Source organism: Mustelus asterias, chromosome 26 (assembly GCF_964213995.1).
Source record: "Mustelus asterias chromosome 26, sMusAst1.hap1.1, whole genome shotgun sequence".
NCBI lineage: Eukaryota > Metazoa > Chordata > Chondrichthyes > Carcharhiniformes > Triakidae > Mustelus > Mustelus asterias.
This window is the reverse complement of record NC_135826.1, coordinates 35,872,078-35,893,348: the sequence shown is the minus strand read 5'-3', so window position 1 is coordinate 35,893,348 and position 21,271 is coordinate 35,872,078.

Sequence of the window (21,271 nt, the reverse complement as noted above, 5' to 3'; positions counted from 1 at the left end):
ACACAGAGGCACAAGTTCAAGGTAAGGGGGGAAAGGTTCAGTGGAGATGTGCGGGGGAATTCTTTTTACACAGAGGGTGGTGGGGGCCTAGAATGCACCGCGAGGTGAGGTGGTTGAGGCAGATACGTTAACCACATTTAAGACTTATCTGGATAGACACATGAACAGACAGGGAATAGAGGGATACAGGCGGTTGGTCTAGATAGGACAATGTGATCAGCGCAGGCTTGGTAGGCCGAAGGGCCTGTTCTTGTGCTATACTGTTCTTTGTTCTTTGAGTCCAGACTATAGGTAAGTAAGAACTGCAAAATCTCAGGTGTTTATTGATGTAATGTTGGAGTTAAGCAAAGTACGTGGGTAAACCTCCTGCTGCTTGTCCAGCCACAATAATCTGGCTCATTTGGCCACTGAGGTAAAGTTACCTGATGCTGCAAAAGGAAAAGGGTAACAACAGGAAAATGGGATTGTTAAGGTATTGCTGATTGGCAATAATAAATATATTGGTGCACAGCTGTACTAGAAGGGATCAAATCAAAAACTGAATGCTGAAGTACTTGGGGCAGGGAATAGCTAAAGATCAAAATCCACCAGCAAGTTGTGTATTGGAGAGTTTTCAGTCTGACTGATTGTACAGAAGCCATTTTGATCTAAGCCTTGTTCAACAGAAGCAGAAGGGGAACGCCAGACTACACAAACATTATTGAAGATACAATCGCAAGACAAACTTTCCTAGAGACTGGTTCTCCCACATCAGAGACCTCAGCATAATGGAGGAGCAGTGCCTGAAATAAATTCCACAATGAAGTTATCACTGCTCCCAATTTAGAATCATAGAATCATAGAATCGCTACAGTGCAGAAGGAGACCATTCAACCCATTAAGTCTGCACCAACAACAATCCCACCCAGGCCCTATCCCCGTAACTTCATGTATTTACCCTGCTAATCCCCCTGACACTAAGGGGCAATTTAGCAATTTCCTACCTTCAGTTGAAGAGTTAACGCCAGATACGGCCAGTGGGTCAAATGCTGCCCTCCTGCCATCCCCTTAATATCAGCGATTCCATGAGCTTAACTCGAAGAATCCTAACCCCTGAGTAGGCTTACCCTCAAGGTGCCATCAATAAGCATGAGTGACTGTCTTTACCATGGTCAGAAAGTACTGAGAAACTATCTCGTTCAGATATTGGAGCCAGTTCACTCTTAGAGCATTGACTCAGTTCCATTTTCCCATTGTCATACTGGAACCAACACTATTGATACTACAGTAAGTGGAAGTGATTTTCACTGAACACTTTAGGAGATTAACAGGTGAAGGAATAGCCAACGTGGGGTCTTGAGATGAAATTTTGGTTTAGCCAGTATTTAGTGCAGGATGCCATTTTGGTATAAAGGAGTTGAATCCAACATGAGGGACAGCCAGCTAGAGGCTTGTTAAAATGCTTCACTGGGACTCAATGAAGAGACTTCATTGTATTATGTGGCTAACACTTCAACTCACACCTCGTAACAGCAACCAGCTGTTTGGGAGTAAACGTGGCGATGATGTCAAGAAGTGCATAATAGCATATTCACCATTTCATGGCGATTGCTTCTGGAGCTGTGAAGAGAATTCCTGAAACACATCGGGAGACTTTCAAGGACACATTGTGAAGACTTCACCAATTCTTGAGAGGTTCGGCCCAAACAAGTAAGCGCTGCACTGTGCCACCTTGTAGCAGTCACCAAGTGAAAGGGAATGCTTGATTCATGGGCATCTTGTTCAGAGTCACCTTTGGTCTGTCAAAGAAAAGGGAGGAGAACATAAGACAAAGCAGAGGATACCACCTGCTCTTCAGAGCAGAAGGGAACGAGAGAAGGTGATGTTTTTTCCCTCTGTAGGTAAGGCCATCCCTTCTCCACCACGACCTCCGGTGCTCCATCCAAGAAGTTGCATATCCTTTTCCTCAGTCCCGATGCAATTTTGCGCCACATTGTGTGAAAATTAACTTGTAATTCCAGCTATTAAATTACAAAAATTGTGGAAATTAAGTTATGACAAACATCTCAGTAATGGAAATGCTTATTAGCAAACAAGGCTTCAGTGAGGCCAGCACTTGCATATTCAGGATAAGTGACTAATTTAAACCTTGAGTTAGTTCCATAAACACTGTGTTCCAGCCTTGGATACAGGATGAAAATAAGACCCTTTCAATAGCAAAATTCCAAAGAGCAAGATACGATGAACTATAACTGCTACATTTTCTGTATGAATCGACAGAACACCTTGCAATGCTTTGTGCTGTATTGTGTTCTCACTTATGCACAAGTAATTAAAGCTTGGAAGTCTGAGTACTCTTAGTGCCTAGTGTTGTTTGTACCCAGGTATTCAACAGCTGTTGTAGACAGGCCAGAAAACTGAGACGGCACGATGGCACAGTGGTTAGCACTGCTGCCTCATAGAGCCAGGGACCCAAGTTCGATTTCCAGCTGTGTGGAGTTTGCACGTTCTCCCTGTGTCTGCGTGGGTTTCCTCCAGGTGCTCCGGTTTCCTCCCACAGTCCGAAAGACGTGCTGGTTAGGTGCATTGGCCATGCTAAATTCTCCCTCGGTGTGCCCGAACAGGTGCCGGAGTGTGGCGACTAGGGGAATTTCACAGTAACTTCATTGCGGTGTTAATGTAAGCCTTATTTGTGACACTGATAAATAAACTTTACTCTTACTTTACTTAGAAAACACCACTGCAATGAAAATGGGTACAAGAAGCACTGCTCCATCACAATCGCAAGCAAGCAGCATTGGAGAGATCAACCCACGGATTCTATAGTAATCACCAAATTGTGTTCTAAATGCAGAATTTCAAACATTTATGTCTCACTGGCACAGCACACATTTAGGATCTGTCTTCAACCTTTGGCCAAAATAACCTGTCTTTATGAAGCCCAACATTCTGTTAAGGAATAAAATGATCTGAAGTTTGATTAGTCTATTAGATTTAGTTCTTAACTTCCTTCATTTTTCATGTTTAATATCAGGAACAGGTTAGAAACTATCCAAATTTTCATATTACTTCTCATCCAAACCGTCCGGTTTGAACCTAAATTAAGTTAAAGTTATTAAAAATCAAATTAAAGTTAATTAGCTGTTTTTAGTTAATGAATTAGTTGCATAAGTAATCTGATTGGCTGTTTGCCTGAGGTAGTTGTTTAAGTTACTGCATTATAAATAGTGTCCAGCAGTTTGGGTCGCCTTTGACAGTGATAGGCTTAGTGGAGTGGGTGAAAGCTAGAAATGTTGCCTCAAGGATTTTTTGTTGTGCAGTTGGCCTCAAATTACACTTGAGGGGTTCAGTCACAAGTGTCTCCCTGGACACTTTACAATTATGACCAATGTGAAAAGTGTGTTAATACTTCCATTTGATTCCAAATATTTTAGTGTGAGCAGCACCTAAGGAACACTGTAGCTAGAATTCTCCAATGTCATTTGTTCCACTACCACTACCAGCGAGAATGGAGAATTTGACTTTCAGCCAAGTCTCCATTCATAACAGCGGGACTGGAGAATCCCAGCCGCAGATGAGATCGGAGAATCCCAGCCAACCTCTTTTCATCATTCCATCATTGGTGACTATTGGGATTTTCCTCTCCCCATGCGACGTGTTTTGCTGTGGCAGAGGTGGCCTACCATTGGCTGGTGGTAGAATCTTCCAGTCCCACTGCTGTCAACAAAATTTCCCATTCTGCCCACCTTCCGACGGCGGAGACTCGCCATCAGCAGGACTGGAAGATCCCGCTGGTGGGAACAGCCGGGAAAGTCCACCCTCTTCAGCTGCCTAGGCCCCGCACTCTGGAATCTCTTCCAAAGCTCCCCATGCCTCCAACACTCTCTCCTACTTCAAGACATTGTTTAAACCTACCAAGCTTTTGGTCACCTGTTCTAATATTTCCCATGTTATTCGTATGTCAAATTTAGTTAACGTGCCTTGGAATGTTTCAATTTAATGAAGGTGCTGTATAAATGAAAGCTGATGTTGTCGTCAAACTACCTCTTTCACTTGCCTTGCCTCAGGAGGCAACATGCTGTTAGGAAACACACCCTGAAGCAGTGGACCTTTCTCACTCTTTGCTTTTCTTAGACTAAAGAATAAATTCTTCTGTTTTGCTTTAATATTCAGTCAGTAGTTACTGCAACCATCAGCAACTATTGAACTAAGAGTCCATCAGGAAACTTGCAATGAACTTCCAGTGAAAGATGCACAGCTCCAACAGATCACTTCAGTACGGAGAGTACGGAAGGACACCAGGCGTCGGCAAATCCAGTTGATTTGGGAGTGATGAACTCTGATCAGGGCTAGGTACAGAAGAATTGAACGCTATCTGACAAAGCAATTGAAACCGAGGTCATTATTCAGACGCTGAGTGGGCACGATGTGCTTTTGGGGTTATGTTACTGGACGAGCAAACCCTGAGGCCTGGGTTAATAATCAGGAAAACGTGAGGTCAAATCTTATCACTGCAGCTCAGAATTTAAATTTAGTTAATTTATTTATTTTTTATTCATTCGTGGGACATGGGCATCATTGGCTGGGCCAACATTTATTGTCCATCCCTGGTTGCCCGAGTGCAGTTGAGAGTCAACCACATTGCTGTGGCTCTGGAGGCACATGTAGGCCAGACCGGGTAAGGACAGCAGATTTCCTTCCCTAAAGAACATTAGTGAACTAGGTGGGTTTTTCCGACAATCGACAATAGTTTCATGGTCATCAGTAGATTCTTAATTCCTGTTTTTTAAAAATTGAATTCAAATTCCACCATCTGCTGTGGGGGGATTCAAATCCGGGTCCCCAGAACATTAGCTGAGTTCCTGGATTAATAGTCCAGTGATAATACTACCAGTCACAGTATCACCAGAGTTGTGAAGTCCATTCAATTATGCTCCAAGGATTGAGTGAAGGAGACTTTGCTTCAAAGGACACTGGAAGATTCACCCCGGTGAAGTATGAAGAAGAAATCCTGTTAAAGCCAGGAGGAACTTTTGATTTAATCACAAAGCTACGAGGTGAATTCTCCATTTTTATGACTAAGTGTGGTGGCGGGCAGTTCCAGCAGTGCCTTTCCCACTGGCCAGAATGGCATGAACCCACACCCAAACCTGCAATGGAGCCTAATTAATTATGCACAAGCGTGTATCTCTCTGAATCACATGGCAGGTTCGGGAGCCGATTCGTCTGCCTGTTGTCAGCTGGTGGGTTTGAAGGACCCAGTGCCATATTTAAACACCAATGGAACACACTCATATCACTCTTTCCAGCCCACCTGTCACCAGGAGGCTGCTCAAGATGGCATCCAGCCAGAAGCAAAAAGCCACCTCCCTCAAGAAGAAGGAGCATCAGGGGGAAACCCACGTAGACACGGGGAGAATGTGCAAACTCCACACAGACAGTCGTCCAAGATGGGTCCCTGGCGCTGTGAGACCCACAGCTAACCACTGTGCCACCATGCTGCCCATGTATCATATGATGTCTGTCTAGAGACAAGCCCATGTGACCTGGTTGACATGGGGACAGGACCCTGATTCCTTGATCCAAGGCATCCAGGTGTAAAGGCATGTCCCCTACCCCAGGGATGGCTGCAGGAAGCACCCAAATGTCACCTCTTCAGCCTGGGAGGCCCTCACTAAGTAAGTCAGCATGGTTCCCAACAGTGCCCAAAGCACAATGCAGTGTAAGAAATGGGTGAATGATCTCATCCACTCCATCAGGATAAGTCATCCTTCAACTCCCTCCAATATCAAACTTGTATCATAGAACCAAAGAATCCCTATAGTGTAAAAGGAGGCCATTCAGCCCATTGAGTCTGCACCAACGTTCTGAAAAAGCATCTTACCCGCCAGGCCCACACCCCCACTCTATTCCCATAACCCTACGCATTTACCCCGCTAATCCACCTAACCTACACATTTTGGGACACTAAGGAGCAATTTAGCACAGCCAATCCATCAAATCTGCACATTTTTCGATTGTGGGAGGAAACCAGAGCACCCGGGGGAAGTCCACACAGACACAGGAGAACATGCAAATTCCATATAGACAGCCATCCAAGGCAGGTCCCTGGCACTGTGAGACAACAGTGCTAACCACTGTGCCACCATGCTGCCCATGTATTATATGATGTCTGTGTAGAGACAAGCCCATGTGACCTGGTTGGCATGGGGACAGAGAACTAAGTTAAAACATGTTGGCATGGAGGGAGGGCAGAGATCCTCACCTTGAGCGAATTCAAGGAGGCTGCAGCCAATCCTGCTGAGGAGGGATCGACCCTGTGTGGACGGGGAGATTGGCCTCTGTCAACAACCAAGTACAGATCACAGCTCCCTCACTTCATCAAACCTTGACAAACAAAGTGAGTCAAATGTATTTCTTTTTGGTAAGGCACCAGCAGATCGTGATCATCCAGGCAACTGTGCAGCAACCCCAGCCCACAAAGCATGTCCGACAATGAGTGGATTCACAAAGGTCAGTAAAGCCGGGTTCAATTCCGGCCTCAGGTCATTGTCTGTGTGGAGTCTGCACGTTCTCCCCGTGTCTGTGTGGGTTTCCTCCGGGTGCTCCGGTTTCTTCCCACAGTCCAAAGATGTGCGGGTTAGGTTGATTGGCCATGCTAAATTGCCCATTAGGATCAGGGGGAGTAGCAGGGTAAATATGAGGGGTTACAGGAATAGGGCCTGGGTGGGATTGTGGTCGGTGCAGACTCGATGGGCCGATTGGCCTCCTTCTGCACTGTAGAGTTTCTATGATTCTAAAGCCCTAAAACATTAAATTTTGTTGTGTGATCCTTTGAATGGGTCATTGGGAAATGATTATCGACAGGGATTGTAACATACTCTGCAGGTTAAGTTGCAGTATGAGTACACAAAATACTCTTTTGCATTAGACAGAGGTTGGCTGAAGTTTCCTGCCTCTGAGATTCCACTCACCTGAAGAAGGGGCTCAGAGCCTCGAAAGCTTGTGTGGCTTTTGCTACCAAATAAACCTGTTGGACTTTAACCTGGTGTTGTTAAACTTCTTACTATTCTCAGGATTGGACAATGGTTGGCACAGAGTGCAGGAGTAGAAAAAAATGTTCCAAGGCTGTAAAATGTGGTCAAGAGTATTGTTTACCTCAGCCTCTTTCCTTCCTGGTTGAAGGAGGCAATGACTAGGGCCAGGATTCTCCCAGAAAAAAGTTTGTGCCCAAAGGGCAGGAAAACAGGAGGATTTCCCACCCGTTTTTTGGGTGTACATAGCTGAACGATTCTCTGTGCATCATAGAGTGCCTCAGAGAGATTCACGCCGGAAAGTAGGGGGCAGTGTCTATTCCCGCTCGAGAGGCCGGCAGCATAGCGCTGTGCAGGCCACTGCACATGCGCCGCTCTGTCAGTGGGGACATCAACGCATGAGCACTGGCCCCGCCATCACTGGCCTCCTGATCGCTGCCCATCCTGATTTCTTTGCCAGTCCCCGCCCGCCCCCCCCCACCCCATGATCTGCGTGCAGCCTGCCTGGTAACCCCCCGATCGCTGACCTACCCAACCCCAGCCCCCCCGGCCCAGCCCCAATCTCCACTCTCCAAATGGCCACCCCCAGCCCCCCCTGGACAGCCCTGACCGCCCCCCCCATGGACAGCCCCGATCCCCCCTCCCCCATGGACAGCACCCACCCGCCCCGTGGACAGCCCCGACCTCCCCCCCCCAGGACAACCCTGACCCCACCCCCCCCAATAGACAGCTCCGATCTCCCCCACCAATAGCCAGCTCCGATCTCCCCCACCAATAGACAGCTCCGATCTCCCCCACCAATGGCCAGCCCCCTCCCTCCCTCTCTCTCTCTCTCACCAATCCCATTGTAGATTGGCAGCGGGTCACCCCCACCACAACCGATTGCCCCCATAGCTCCTGCCGCTCTGGCCCTGCCCCCTTGGCACTGCCCAGTGGACATTTCCAGGGTGCCAGGCTAGCACTGCCCAAGGGACACCATCCCCCCACCCCCCCCCCACCTCCAACCTCCCCGGGGGGCTTCACTGTCCTCTGCCCCCCCAAACAGGATGAGCACACTTGTTCCCCATTGGTGGGAACCTCTCTCAGTACGGGGAGAAACACTAACGGGCCAGGAGACTATTGTCCTGGTCTCGCTAATCATATGGAAATAACAATTTCCATATGGTATTCACTCCTGCGTTGATTTCCGATGCGGGGCTGATTAGGCGGAAAAAAAGGGCCTGGGAGACTCACGATTGGCCGGACGCTGGTCGTGAGTCCTGCTAAAGGCCTCCCGCTGATGTGTTCCGGCCCGCTGCGCTACTCGAGCGGTGCAACAGGCTGGGAGAATCCTAGCCTTGTATTACCCTGACCAAAGGAAATGCCTCAGAAAGTTGGTGCCTTCCATTGTATTCATTCCCATCAGAGAAAATTTGAATGAAGCCAGAAAGTTCCATTGCTCCCCCAAACCTCGATGGAAGAATTCATGGCCTTGGCAGAGACATTCCCACAATGTCAAACCAGTCTGCCCAAAATGGTCGCTGCAATGAAGAGCCAGTTGAACAAAAAAAGATCATTTCTGCACACAGTCTGTGGAAACATTCATCCAAACATAACATCTTCTGGTAAATGAGGTACGCATTAATCAGGAGCTGTCTGTGCTTTCGTAGTGCAATTAGCCAGCTCCTCTGACAGACTGATAGATTTGCCAGACAGTAAAATGTTGAACTTGTGTAAAGTCTATCTCTGGAGCAACACACTTTATACAGCTGTAATTCTCCAGTAATTGTCTGACATTGTGCATTGTAAGGAAGTGTTGTAATCTCTGCTTATAGTCACATTTTCTGTCCAGCATTTTCAGCCTACTCGAAGGCAGTATGTTAGAGACATCGGCCGAAATTTTACCGCCACACCCCCGGAATCGGGGCGGGCGCGGCTCACAGAACGGAATTCTCCGTTGGCCTCGGGTGGGATTTTACGAGCCTCGCCCGAGCGGGGTCATAAATACATCACAAAAGGAGGCCATTCGATCATTGTACTTCTGCTGGCTATTTGAAAAGGCTATCCAATTAGCCCTACTCCCCTGCTCTTTACCCCAGCCCTGCTTCTTTCTAAAGCATTTCCTTTTGAAAGTTATTATTGACTCTGCTTCCACTATCTTTCCAGTCGGCAAATCACTCCCCAAGAAAGATTTATCGTCCTTTCCCCTATGGTCCTTTTCTCACTCAGCACACATAAACAGCAGAATATACAACAACTCCAAACAATACTTGGAAAGATTGCACTGCAGCACTTATAAAGCATCAATTCCTGACTCCACGTCCCCACACGGAGTCTTGCTTGCATCAGGTAAAGCGAGGAAATGGCTCTCCTACTCCATTCCCAATTTTCTGATTCAGGTTTACTGCTGGATAGGCAGAACCACTCGCATAAGTTTACTATCCACAGATCAATTGATCTCTCCTATTTACCTTGGACAACATGGACCACTTTCCAGATCTCAGGAGCTATTGTCAGTAGGGCAAACATCGATGATGAGGTGCAACACCACCTTCAGTGCGCCAGCCCAGTCTTCAGTTGCCTGAGAAAGAGAGCGTTTGAAGATCAGGACCTCAGACCCCGGCACCAAGCTCTTGGTCTACAGACCAATAGTGATACCTGCCCTCCTATATGGCTTAGAGACGTGGACATGTATAGCAGACACCTCAAAACCTTGGAGAATTACCCCCAGCGCTGCCTCTACAAAATCCTGCTAATCTATTCGCATGATGGACACACCAACATCTGTGTTCTCATTCAGGCCAGCATTCCCGGCATCCAAGCATTGACCCCACTCGCTCAGCTCCACTGGGCAGGCCACATTGCCCGCATGCCTGACATGTGACCCCTGAAACAAGCACCCTACTCAGACATGGCAAGCGAACCCCAGGAAAGCAGAGAAATCATTCAAGGGCACCCTCAAACCCCCTTGAAAAAGTGCAACCCCCCCCCACCCACCAACACCTGGAAATCCCTGGCCCAAGACCACTTGAAGTGGAGGAAAAGCATCCAGGAAGGAGTTAAACACCTCGGGTTTCATCACAGAGACCAGGCATCGACAACAAAACCAGCGCCTGGCATCCCGGGCATCCCACCCACCCACTCCCCCCACCACCAACTGCCCCACCTGTGACAGACTGTACGTCACACATTGGACTCTTCAGCAAATCATCCTTGACTCCAAGGAACTACCTAGGACGAGGAAGATCTTGTATACAGTCACAAGGAGAACAAACTTCCAGATGAAACAATTAATGCAATGTTGATTTACGTATTAAGTAGGAGGCTGAAGGAACATCTGGATGCGTGGGGCAGATGTCCAAATATACGTGCTTTCTGATCTGTCCAAAGTCCAGAGTCCAAAGATGTGTGGGTCAGGTGGATTGGCCATGCTAAATTGCCCCTCGGTATCAGAGGGACCAGTGGGGTAAATACATGAGGTTACGGGGATAGGGTCTGGGTGGGATTGTAGTTGGTGCAGGCTCGATGGACACTGTAGGATTCTATGAAATAGCCTATCAGTGAGTTCTGAATGATGGAAACTTGGTCTAGTCCTTCACATGGTCACTTCTCTCCCATTTTTGTGCAGAGGGTGCTATTAAAGGCCATCAAGGAGAACTCACCTGGTAGATTTGTGAGGTAGATGCTGGCTGAAGAGGGAGAGCAGAGAGAGCTATGTGTCGGTCCACTGCATTTTTACTGAGAGAATTGTAGCCCTCATCTGATTCATGTATTCACCGATGGAAGGTTAATCATTTTTGCCGGCAGTTTTTCTTTTGGAGGTGAGGCCATTTCATTCGGAACACTCACGCCATTCACATGGGGCTCTGTGCTGGGAGCAGGATGATGGCTGCCGGATGGGTGAGCTTGGCCCCTACACACTAGAGCAATTGACACCGTTCAAAATGCACATCCACGGCTGCTGGACCATTGCACGTTAATGCCTCCCTCACCAAACAGATAGTTCCTCTGTCTGCTGGTCACAACCTAAAGACACTTTGATTCTCCTCCCTATCACAAAAGGGACGGCAATTAAGCATTACTTTCACTAACTTGTGGAAAACGCAGGCTGGAATTCTACCACCTTGCCCGCCACCGAATCGGCGCGGGCGAGAGTCCGACAGCGGAAATCTCCGTTGACCTCGGGCGGGAATTTCCGGTCTTGCCCGAGCAAGGCTGTAAAATCCCGCCCTGTACAGAGTCTATTTCTATTTCTTACACTATCCATGTTTATGACTCTGTGAGATAGGCTGCCAAATGCCAGCTGAAGTGATGCCAGTTTTCCATATTTAACCTGATCATGTTACATTTTTAAGTAAGCCTGGGCTGTCTGAGTTTTTCCCACATTCTGACAATTTTAACTCAACCTTCATTTTGCAGTGCTCTAGCCCTGGGGCTTTCCCACCTCATGTGAAGATGCTTGGGTATTGAGGAAAAGAAGAACAAGAGCCAAAGCACAGCACTGCACGTTTCAAAGGTGATGTTCACCATGTCCCTTCAGGCATTGCACTACGGCACAGTGGCGCAGTGGTTAGCACTGCTGCCTCACTAGCGCCAGGGACCCAGGTTCAATTCTGGCCTCGGGTCACTGTCTGTGTGGAGTTTGCACATTCTTCCTGTGTCTGTGTGGGTTTCCTCCAGGTGCCCCGGTTCCCTCCCACAGTCCAAAGATGCGTGGGTTAGGTTGATTGGCCATACTAAATTGATCCTAGTGTCGGGGGATTAGCAGGGTAAATGAGGGTTACAGGAATGTGGCCTGGGTGGGGTTGTGGTCGGTACAGACTCGATGGGCTGAAATGGCCTCCTCCTGTACTGTAGGGGTTCTATGTGAAGGACAGAGAGATGGGAAGATGCTTCGGAAACCGAGTGCTAATGTTGGGGTGCAGAGGAGGAAGCAGCCATTTCCTTTTGTTTTGACTTCAGTAACTGATGAATGTTCTTCCTTTGGCTCCGAGCTAGGACACTGTAACTTGCTATTACTTTATTAGAGCAAATGAGTAACCAGCTAACCAATCAAATAAATAAGGATAAACAGACAAGACGGGGCAGATGACGCGCCATGAAGTAAATTGTCAAAGTCATTTGGCAGAATGCCTCATCAACTTTCAAACAAGCACCAACCTATAGCTTGGCTAGTGTTAAGAAAATAAATGACCTTCCAGGGCCGATCACGACTGAAAGCGCGTTTCGCGCCTGCTTCCCGGACCTGACAATTGCGCGTGCCCAATGGGTGAAAAATTCAGGCTATTGTTTTACGTGACATCGACATAGGCCGGGATTTTACAACTTTGCTCGGGCGAGGCTCATAAAATCCCACCTGAGGCCAACGGAGAATTTCCATTCTGCGAGCCTCGTCCTCCCCGATTCTGGAGCGGGTGTGCCGGTAAAATTCCAGCCATAGAATCCATACGGCACAGAAGGGGGCTATTCGACTCATCGAGCCTGCACCGATAACAATCCCACCCAGGCCCTATATCCTCGTAACCCCACGTATTGATCCTGCTGGTTCTCCTGACACTAAGGGGCAATTTAGCATGGCCAATCCACCTAACCCGCACATCTTTGGTGATGGGAGGAAATCGGAGCACCCAGAAGAAACGCACGCAGACACGGGGAGAACGTGCAAACTTCACACAGACAATCACCCAAGGACAGAATTGAGCCCGGGTCCCTGGCGTTGTGAGGCAGCAGTGCTAACCACTGTGCCACCGTGCCACCCTTGAAGCCTGAGAAACTTCTTTTTACTCCTTTCTTTTCTGCCCTCAGTTGGCACTTGATCCACACAGTCATATTCTCCTGTGTTCTGTTTGCTATCATCTTCACCTTATGTTTATTATCTGGTACATCCCCTAGTACGTTTTGCAAAGAAAGTCCACATAACCCTCCCCCCCCCCCCCTCACCCCCACCCCCGCCCCCACCCTGATGTCTATTATGTATCTTCTTCAGATAATTCCTTTAGGTTGCTTGAACACAACCTGTCCTTCTTACTCCTTACTTTGATTGGCTTATGTTTCTTCGATAGTTTGGACACTTCATCCTGGATTATTGACTGATAGTCTTCCTTCAGTTGTTGATAAGCTAACTGACTTCTAATTTACTGGCTTTTCCTTGACTGCGCATATAAACTAAATGCTGTTATTTATCAATGTCACATATGTACTTCAACCCACCCTCATGTACTGAACTGTGTAATTTACCCTAAGGGGTGGATATTCCATTGTTATTTGGATGGGATACTGGTGGAAAAGGGTCAAAGTTAGGTGGTGAGGCTTAATGCTGCCTTGCTGCCCTGACTTACATTTCCCTCCTCTGCACTTCCAGGACTTGTGTAGGCTGTTCCGTCCCACCCACCTCATGTAAACGTCAGTGGGGAAAGATGGGATCTGTGTTCCTGTCTCATCTCCTTTGTATCTACTCCTGTTTCCACCATTTCTCAGTGTTAAATCCTTTAGACCGAGGCGTATGTTCAAGAACTCACTCCACAGACAGGCTTCTGGGAAAACAGGTACTTATTGCAGTTTTACTCGTTCCACACTCCATATAACTGCCCTCTCAGGGCGGTCCCCGGGCAGATCGTCCCACACCCCGGGTCACCTGACCCATTCCCTTAAAGGGGCTATGCCCCAACATATATAACACTCAGGACTGCTCCAGGTCCAGGATATTATTGGAAACATCGGCACATGCTGCTTATTGTGGCAGTAGGCCTTGTAGAAACTGAAATGAGGAGGAATTTCTTCAGCCGGAGGGTGGTGAATCTGTGGAACTCATTGCCACAGGGGGCTGTGGAGGCCAGGTCATTGAGTGTCTTTAAGACAGAGATAGATAGGTTCTTGATCAATAAGGGGACCAAGGGAGAAGGCAGGAGAATAGGGATGAGAATCATATCAGTCATGATTGAATAGTGGAGTGGATTCAAAGGGCCGAATGGCCTGATTCTGCTCCTATATCTTACTACACTTTTCCAGTCAATTTGTCCTGAAGTCTTACCCTCTGATGGTCTCGGTTAAGGTCCAGGCTCTCAGCAGGTGGCTTTGCCAATGTGAGGCCCCGTGATCCCTTTATGCTTCTACCCACCATATCTGACTCTGTAGCTGCAGTTGCCTAAATGTTTCTGCTGAACCCTAGCATGCTCCTGCTATGATTAAAAGGAATCTGCTCTGGGCTCCTGTAAGTGGTTGGGTCAGGGCAGCGGACATAGTTCCTTTGCTGACCTGTAGATGGAGAAAATGGAAAATCAACCCTTGCGATGAAAAATATCATACAGTCTATCAGTTCAAATCTCAAAAGAACTGCCACAGACCCAATGGATTGAATGGCCCCCTTCTCCATGCTGTACTATTCCACGATCCTAAATGTGTTTCAATGCAATTCTAATATACCACTTACTCTGTATCAAACCAATCTTTACTGTGTGTTGCTGTTGGGGAGGCAATGGCCTAGTGGCATTATTGCTACGCTATTAATCCAGAAACTCAGCTCATGCTCGAGGGACCTGGATTTGAATCCCACCATGGCAGATGGTGGAATTTGAATTCAATTTTTAAAAATCTGGAATTAAGAATCTACTGATGACCATGAAACCATTGTCGATTGTCGTAAAACCCATCTGGTTCACTAATGTCCTTTAGAGAAGGTTTACAAGGATGTTGCCAGGACTTGAGAAACTGAGTTACAGAGAAAGGTTGAATAGGTTAGGACTTTATTCCCTAGAGCGTAGAAGAATGAGGGGAGATTTGATCGAGGTGTATAAAATTATGATGGGTATAGATAGAGTGAATGCAAGCAGGCTTTTTCCACTGAGGCTAGGGGAGAAAAAAACTAGAGGACATGGGTTAAGGGTGAAGGGGGAAAAGTTTAAAGGGAATATTAGGGGGGGGCTTCTTCACGCAGAGAGTGGTGGGAGTGTGGAATGAGCTGCCAGATGAAGTTGTGAATGCGGGCTCACTTTTAACATTTAAGAAAAACTTGGACAGGTACATGGATGAGAGGGGTGTGGAGGGATATGGTCCAGGTGCAGGTCAGTGGGACTAGGCAGAAAAATGGTTCGGCACAGCCAAGAAGGGCCAAAAGGCCTGTTTCTGTGCTGTCATGTTCTATGGTTCTATGGAAGGAAATCTGCCATCCTTACCCGGTCTGGCATGTGACTGCAGGGCCACAGCAATGTGGTTGACTCTCAACTGTCCTCTGAACAAGGGCAACTAGGGATACTGAGTATAATGTCTTTCTTTAATACAAGTATCTGAATGCAATCTGTGTAATATTTACTGTGTCAAATTAGTCTATATTTTAGTATTTGCTTTTTATCAAATGATTTTGTAACATGGAACATACTCTATATCAGGCTAGTATCTAATATACTGTACATACCTAATAGAAAATAAACCATAGAGAAAAGGAACTGGTTTGAAGAGTGAAGGGTGTGGTGACCTTTGTTGTTTTTTTATGCTATCAGTAGCTTCACAGAGTAAGTTACATTTCAAGGGTTAGTATTGTGTTCAGTTAGTCTGTAAAACAAACCAACTTCTTGGTCATTTATTGACCTTGTCTCACTGAAGTGTTAATTACTTCACTTTTTGGAAGGCAGGAGAGGTTCAAAAGACAGGCGGCACGGTGCCACAGTGGTTAGCACTGCTGCCTCACAGTGCCAGGGACCCGGGTTCAATTCCGGCCTCGGGTCACTGTGTGTGCGGAGTTTGCACGTTCTCCCCGTGCCTGCGTGGGTTTCCTCCGGGTGCTCCGGTTTCCTCCTACAGCCCAAAGATGTGCGGGTTAGGTTGATTGGCCGTGCTAAATTGACCCTAGTGTCAGGGGGATTAGCAGGGTAAATGTGTGGAGTTATGGGAATAGGGCCTGGGTGAAATTGTGGTTGGTGCAGACTCGATGGGCTGAATGGCCTCTTTCTGCACTGTAAGCATTCTATGATTCTATGACAGGAAAAATGGACAATAGTTTGGGGGATGGTGGTGAGGGGCAGAATATAAAGTTGTACTGTCCAATTTATTTAACATAAGCTTTATTGTAACAACTCCCACTCGCACCATTGTATAAGCACAGATTTACAGTCAGGGTAAATTCCTATCACAAGAGAGTTGAAATCCACTTATAGGACAGGCTAAAGACCCTGAGAGAATATCCAGGGTAGACCTGAACTTTGTAACCCCTATATAAAAGTACTGGAAATAGTTTACAAGGGGTTAATCTATTCTCTTGAAAGGTTAAGTTTTCCCAGGATGAACTGTTTATCTTATGTTGTGTTCAGTCCTTCTTAACATTTCTTCAAGTGGAACGTTTTTTGGATGGATCAGTTCCCTGTCCCATGGTTAATAGCATGTCATTTGGAGGTGTATCCTTCTGTATGATGTGTTTTTGATGAGCTTCACATACTCACGGAATGCAATGGGCCCATTCCAGAACCAGTGATTTTAATGCATTTTACAGTATTTAATCCTGCATCAGAGAATCATTGCGATCCTTGCATCGTCAAATCATAACATAACATTGACCCCTTGAGATGTTAAACACAAAAGTATGCAATATTTGCTTTAACTCAATAGATTTACAATTAAAATTACCCCTGGATCAAAGCACTTAGAGTCTCAGGATGGAATTTTCCAACCACAATCGCCCCAACACCGGAAAATCCTGCCGAAGTCAACGGATCTTTGCATGGTCCGCCACCGCCCGTTATGATTCACCCATAGAAACATAGAGTCATAGAGCAATACAGCACAGAAACATGCCCTTTGGCCCAAACGGTCAATGCCGACCATAGTGCCCTCCCAGCTAGTCCCAATTGCCAGTGTTTGGCCCATATCCCTCTAATTCTTTCCCAGCCATGTACTTATCCAAATGCTTTTTAAATGTTGCTATTGTACCTGCCTCAACCACTTTCTCTGGCAGCTCATTCCATAGTCGCACCACCCTCTGCGTGAAGAAGTTGCCCCTCAGCTTCCTTTTAAATCCTTCCACTCTCACCTTAAACCAGTGCCCTCAAGTTATCAATTCCTCTATCCTGGGAAAAAGACTATGTGTGTTCATCCTATCTATGCTCCTCATGATTTTATACACTTCAATAAGGTCACCCCTCATTCTCCTATGTTCCAAGGAATAAAGTCTAGCCTGGCCAACCTCTCTGTATTACTCAGGTCCACTAGTCCTGGCAACATCCCCGTCAATCTTTTTTGCACTATTTCCACTTTTAATGTCTTTTCTATAACAGGGTGACTAAAACTGTCTGACCAGTGGAAGTTGGTCAGTTGCTGCATTCTAACCACATTCTACTATGAAACCAGCTTACGTTTGATTTTAATGTATGTTTAAATATGAGAGTGTACCAATTTGAGAGTATTGCCCCAAATCGATGTCAAAATAATGGTGAGGTCAATAGTGCTCCATGTTAATTGAATAAAAATGCCACAGCAACAATAGGCCAGGGCAGATGCAAATTAGAAACAGGAGTTGGAAAGCTGCTATTGAATGCACATCGCTCTGCTGTATGTTTTGCAGAAACGGAATCTTGCCATCTGATTCACTATTCCAATGTATTGAGTGGCATGATGTTCCAACATTTGCACTGTAAATGTGAAGCCAAGTCACCACAGAAAGATAAACCAAGCCATTTGAAGTCTAAGTACCCTTTCTAAAGAAAGTAATAAATATTAATTACTGTTATTTAACCTCTCTGGTAATGAAAATTAGTAAGAAGTCTCACAACACCAGGTTAAAGTCCAACAGGTTTATTTGGGAGCAAAAGCCACTAGCTTTCGGAGCGCTGCTCCTTCGTCAGGTAAGTGGGAGTTCTGTTCACAAACAGGGCATATAAAGATACAAACTCAATTTACAAAATAATGGTTGGAATGCGAGTCTTTACAGGTAATCAAGTCTTAAAGGTACAGACAATGTGAGTGGAGAGAGGGTTAGGCACAGGTTAAAGAGATGTGTATTGTCTCCAGCCGGGACAGTTAGTGAGATTTTGCAAGCCGAGGCAGAGACCATGCAGACGCTACGACAATGGATGAATGAACACCGCTCGACAATCACCAGGCAAGAGTGTTCTCTTCCTGTTGGGGAACACTTCAGCGGTCACGGGCATTCGGCCTCTGATCTTCGGGTAAGCGTACTCCAAGGCGGCCTTCACGACACACGACAACGCAGAGTCGCTGAGCAGAGACTGATAGCCAAGTTCCGCACACATGAGGATGGCCTCAACCGGGATCTTGGGTTCATGTCACACTATCTGTAGCCCCCCATGACTTGCCTGAGCTTGCAAAATCTCACTAACTGTCCTGTCTGGAGACAATACACACCTCTTTAACCTGTGCTTAACCCTCTCTCCACTCACATTGTCTGTACCTTTAAGACTTGATTACCTGTAAAGACTCGCATTCCAACCATTATTTTGTAAATTGAGTTTGTGTCTTTATATGCCCTGTTTGTGAACAGAACTCCCACTTACCTGATGAAGGAGCAGCGCTCCAAAAGCTTGTGGCTTTTGCTACCAAATAAACCTGTTGGACTTTAACCTGGTGTTGTGAGACTTCTTACTGTGTTTACCCCAGTCCAACGCCAGCATCTCCACATAATGAAAATTAGTTACAGTCAGCATGGAGTCTCATTCTTTTAGTTTTAATTGCCATTGGAAGTCCCTATTAAATTAAAATTGAAATAAGCAAAATACTGCGGATGCTGGAATCCAAAACAAGAGCAGAGGACACCAGGAAAACCCAGCAGGCCTGCCAGCATCTACTAGGAGAGAAACAGAGTTAATGGGTCGGATTCTCTGACCTCGCCCGCAGCTGGGATTTTCCGGTCCCGCTGCAGTGAACAGAGATTTGGCTGAGCACCAAATTTTCCGTTTTCGCTGTCAGCGGTGACAGGGCGTGAATTCCAGCCAACATTTTGGGACCTTTGACTCTTTTGTCAGAACAATTAAAATAAAATTAAAATATTAAATAGATTAAAATTGATCTTTTTTTACTTTTACTTTCAATTCTTCCTCAATCCAATTTTTATTTCTTTTCAGACATGATTTGACAAAGAATTCACCATTAAAACTTACATTCCCATGCACTGTTCATCGCACAATCCTTCCTTCCGACTGGTTAAGGAGATCTAAAGTTGCTTACCCTATTCACTCAGGTCCCAGTTTCCCTGTTAAGAGCACTGTGCTGTTTACAACCTGCCATGCAACATAGTGGGTGGGATGGCGAACCCTTCATTGACTGGTTACAGGATACCTTGGAGCTATATTTCTGTCTCTTACATTCTCCATTCTAGTTTCTTTTGAGAATCCGAAGATCTAATTCCTTTTTGTCTCTGTTCTGCGTAACTTCACCTTGAGTTCTCCTGAGTACTTTTATTCCCTTTTACATCCTGGCTTATTGTTCTTGATTGTGCCTCCATTATGTACATAAAATTGAAAGAAAGAGCCTACATTTATATAGCATCTTTCACATTTGGGGAAGCGAAGGCTTGGTGGTAGTATCGCTCGACGATTAATCCAGAAACTCAGCTAATGTTCTGGGACCCGGGTTCGAATCCCGCCACGGCCGATGGTGAAATTTTAATTCAATGAAAAATATCTGGAATTAAGAATCCACTGATGACAATGAAACCATTGTCAGAAAAACCCATCTGGTTCACTAATGCTCTTTACAGCTGTCCTTACCTTGTCTGGTATACATATGTCTCCAGAGTCACAGCAATGTGGTTGACTCTTAACTACTCTCTGAACAAGGGATGGGCAATAAATGCTGACCAGCCAGCAACGCCAATGTCCCATTAATGAATAAAAAAATCCCAAAGCAAATTACAATTAATTAACTACTTATTTTTAATAATAAATGTGGTAGTGACTGAGCAAACTGCTTTTAGATGTTGGTTGAGGGATAAATAATGGTGAGAATTACCCAGTTATTTTTACTTCCACCTGATGGGGTAAATGGGGCCTCAATTCAATCTCTCACTTAAAAGTTGTCTTCTACAACATTGCAACATTCAGTCAGTATGATTTTCCATCTGTGCATGATACCTTCAGGTCATACCCTCAGTAGTCTGATCATTTTTTTTTGTGTTCATTGTGATTACATACCCTGATTGCTAATTTTCTTATACTGATGTGTTCAAGATGGGCAATGTACTTCCCTTGATGTCTCTCAGTTTACATTATTATATAGTTCTGCACCACTCCCAAACTCAATCTTGAACTCTTACTATAGCCTACCATTTAATCGGTTCCATCTGTATGTAGAGTCCAATTCTGATAACACAGCCTGCACTGCCAAGGAAGGATGGAGTAGGACATCATTGTAGTAAAGTGTTTATAGAAACAGCCAATTGGCAAATATCTTTCTTTAAAAAAATTCCAATTAATCACTCTTGTCGCAGAAAACACAAGCTACAGAAAACACTTAACAAACATATGAAGCTAGCAAAACAATGCAATTTCTGCCCAGTGCTTCACAGCTCTCACCATATTTACACACTTCACCTTATTAACTTAAAAACTTGGGAAATGGATTTTCACTGAAACGGAATTTTGTATTTCAGCGTTCCGGTCTCGTCAAAGAATTCCATTAAGTATGCTGGCCGGAATTCTCCCCTTCTGCTTGCCATGGGAATTCTAGTGGGCAGGGGATCGGACCATGAAGAGGTCCATTGACCTCGGGCGGGATTCTCCGGTTTTGAGGCGAGCACAGCCAGAGAATCTCCCATGTCCAGGAAGCAGTTCAGTTGTTAACCTTCGTGTCTGGATTGAAAAAAATGCCACTTCAATTCACATTCAACAAGAGTGCAAAATGGACAGTAGCGGACTGGCTTCATGGTTTATATGATGTGGAGATGTCAGCGTTGGACTGGGGTAAGCACAGTAAGAAGTTTCACAACACCAGGTTAAAGTCCAACAGATTTATTTGGTAGCACAAGCTTTTGGAATGTCACTCCTTCTTCAGGTGAGCCTGATGAAGGGGCAATGCTCCGAAAGCTTGTGCTACCAAATAAAGCTGTTGGACTTTAACCTGGTGTTGTGAGACTTCTTACTGTTCATGGTTTACGCCAAACCTGTTTATTCTTTCAGTTGAAATTGATAAACTTAATGGTGAGATGCCAATGACCAAATAGAGGGCATGGTCAAATATAGTATAGATTATGTAAGGCTGCCGGCAGACGTGGAGCAGAAGCAGAAGATGGTCAGAGAGGCGCAGTTCAGTGCAGAATAAAGTGAGGTACAGAGCTAGCT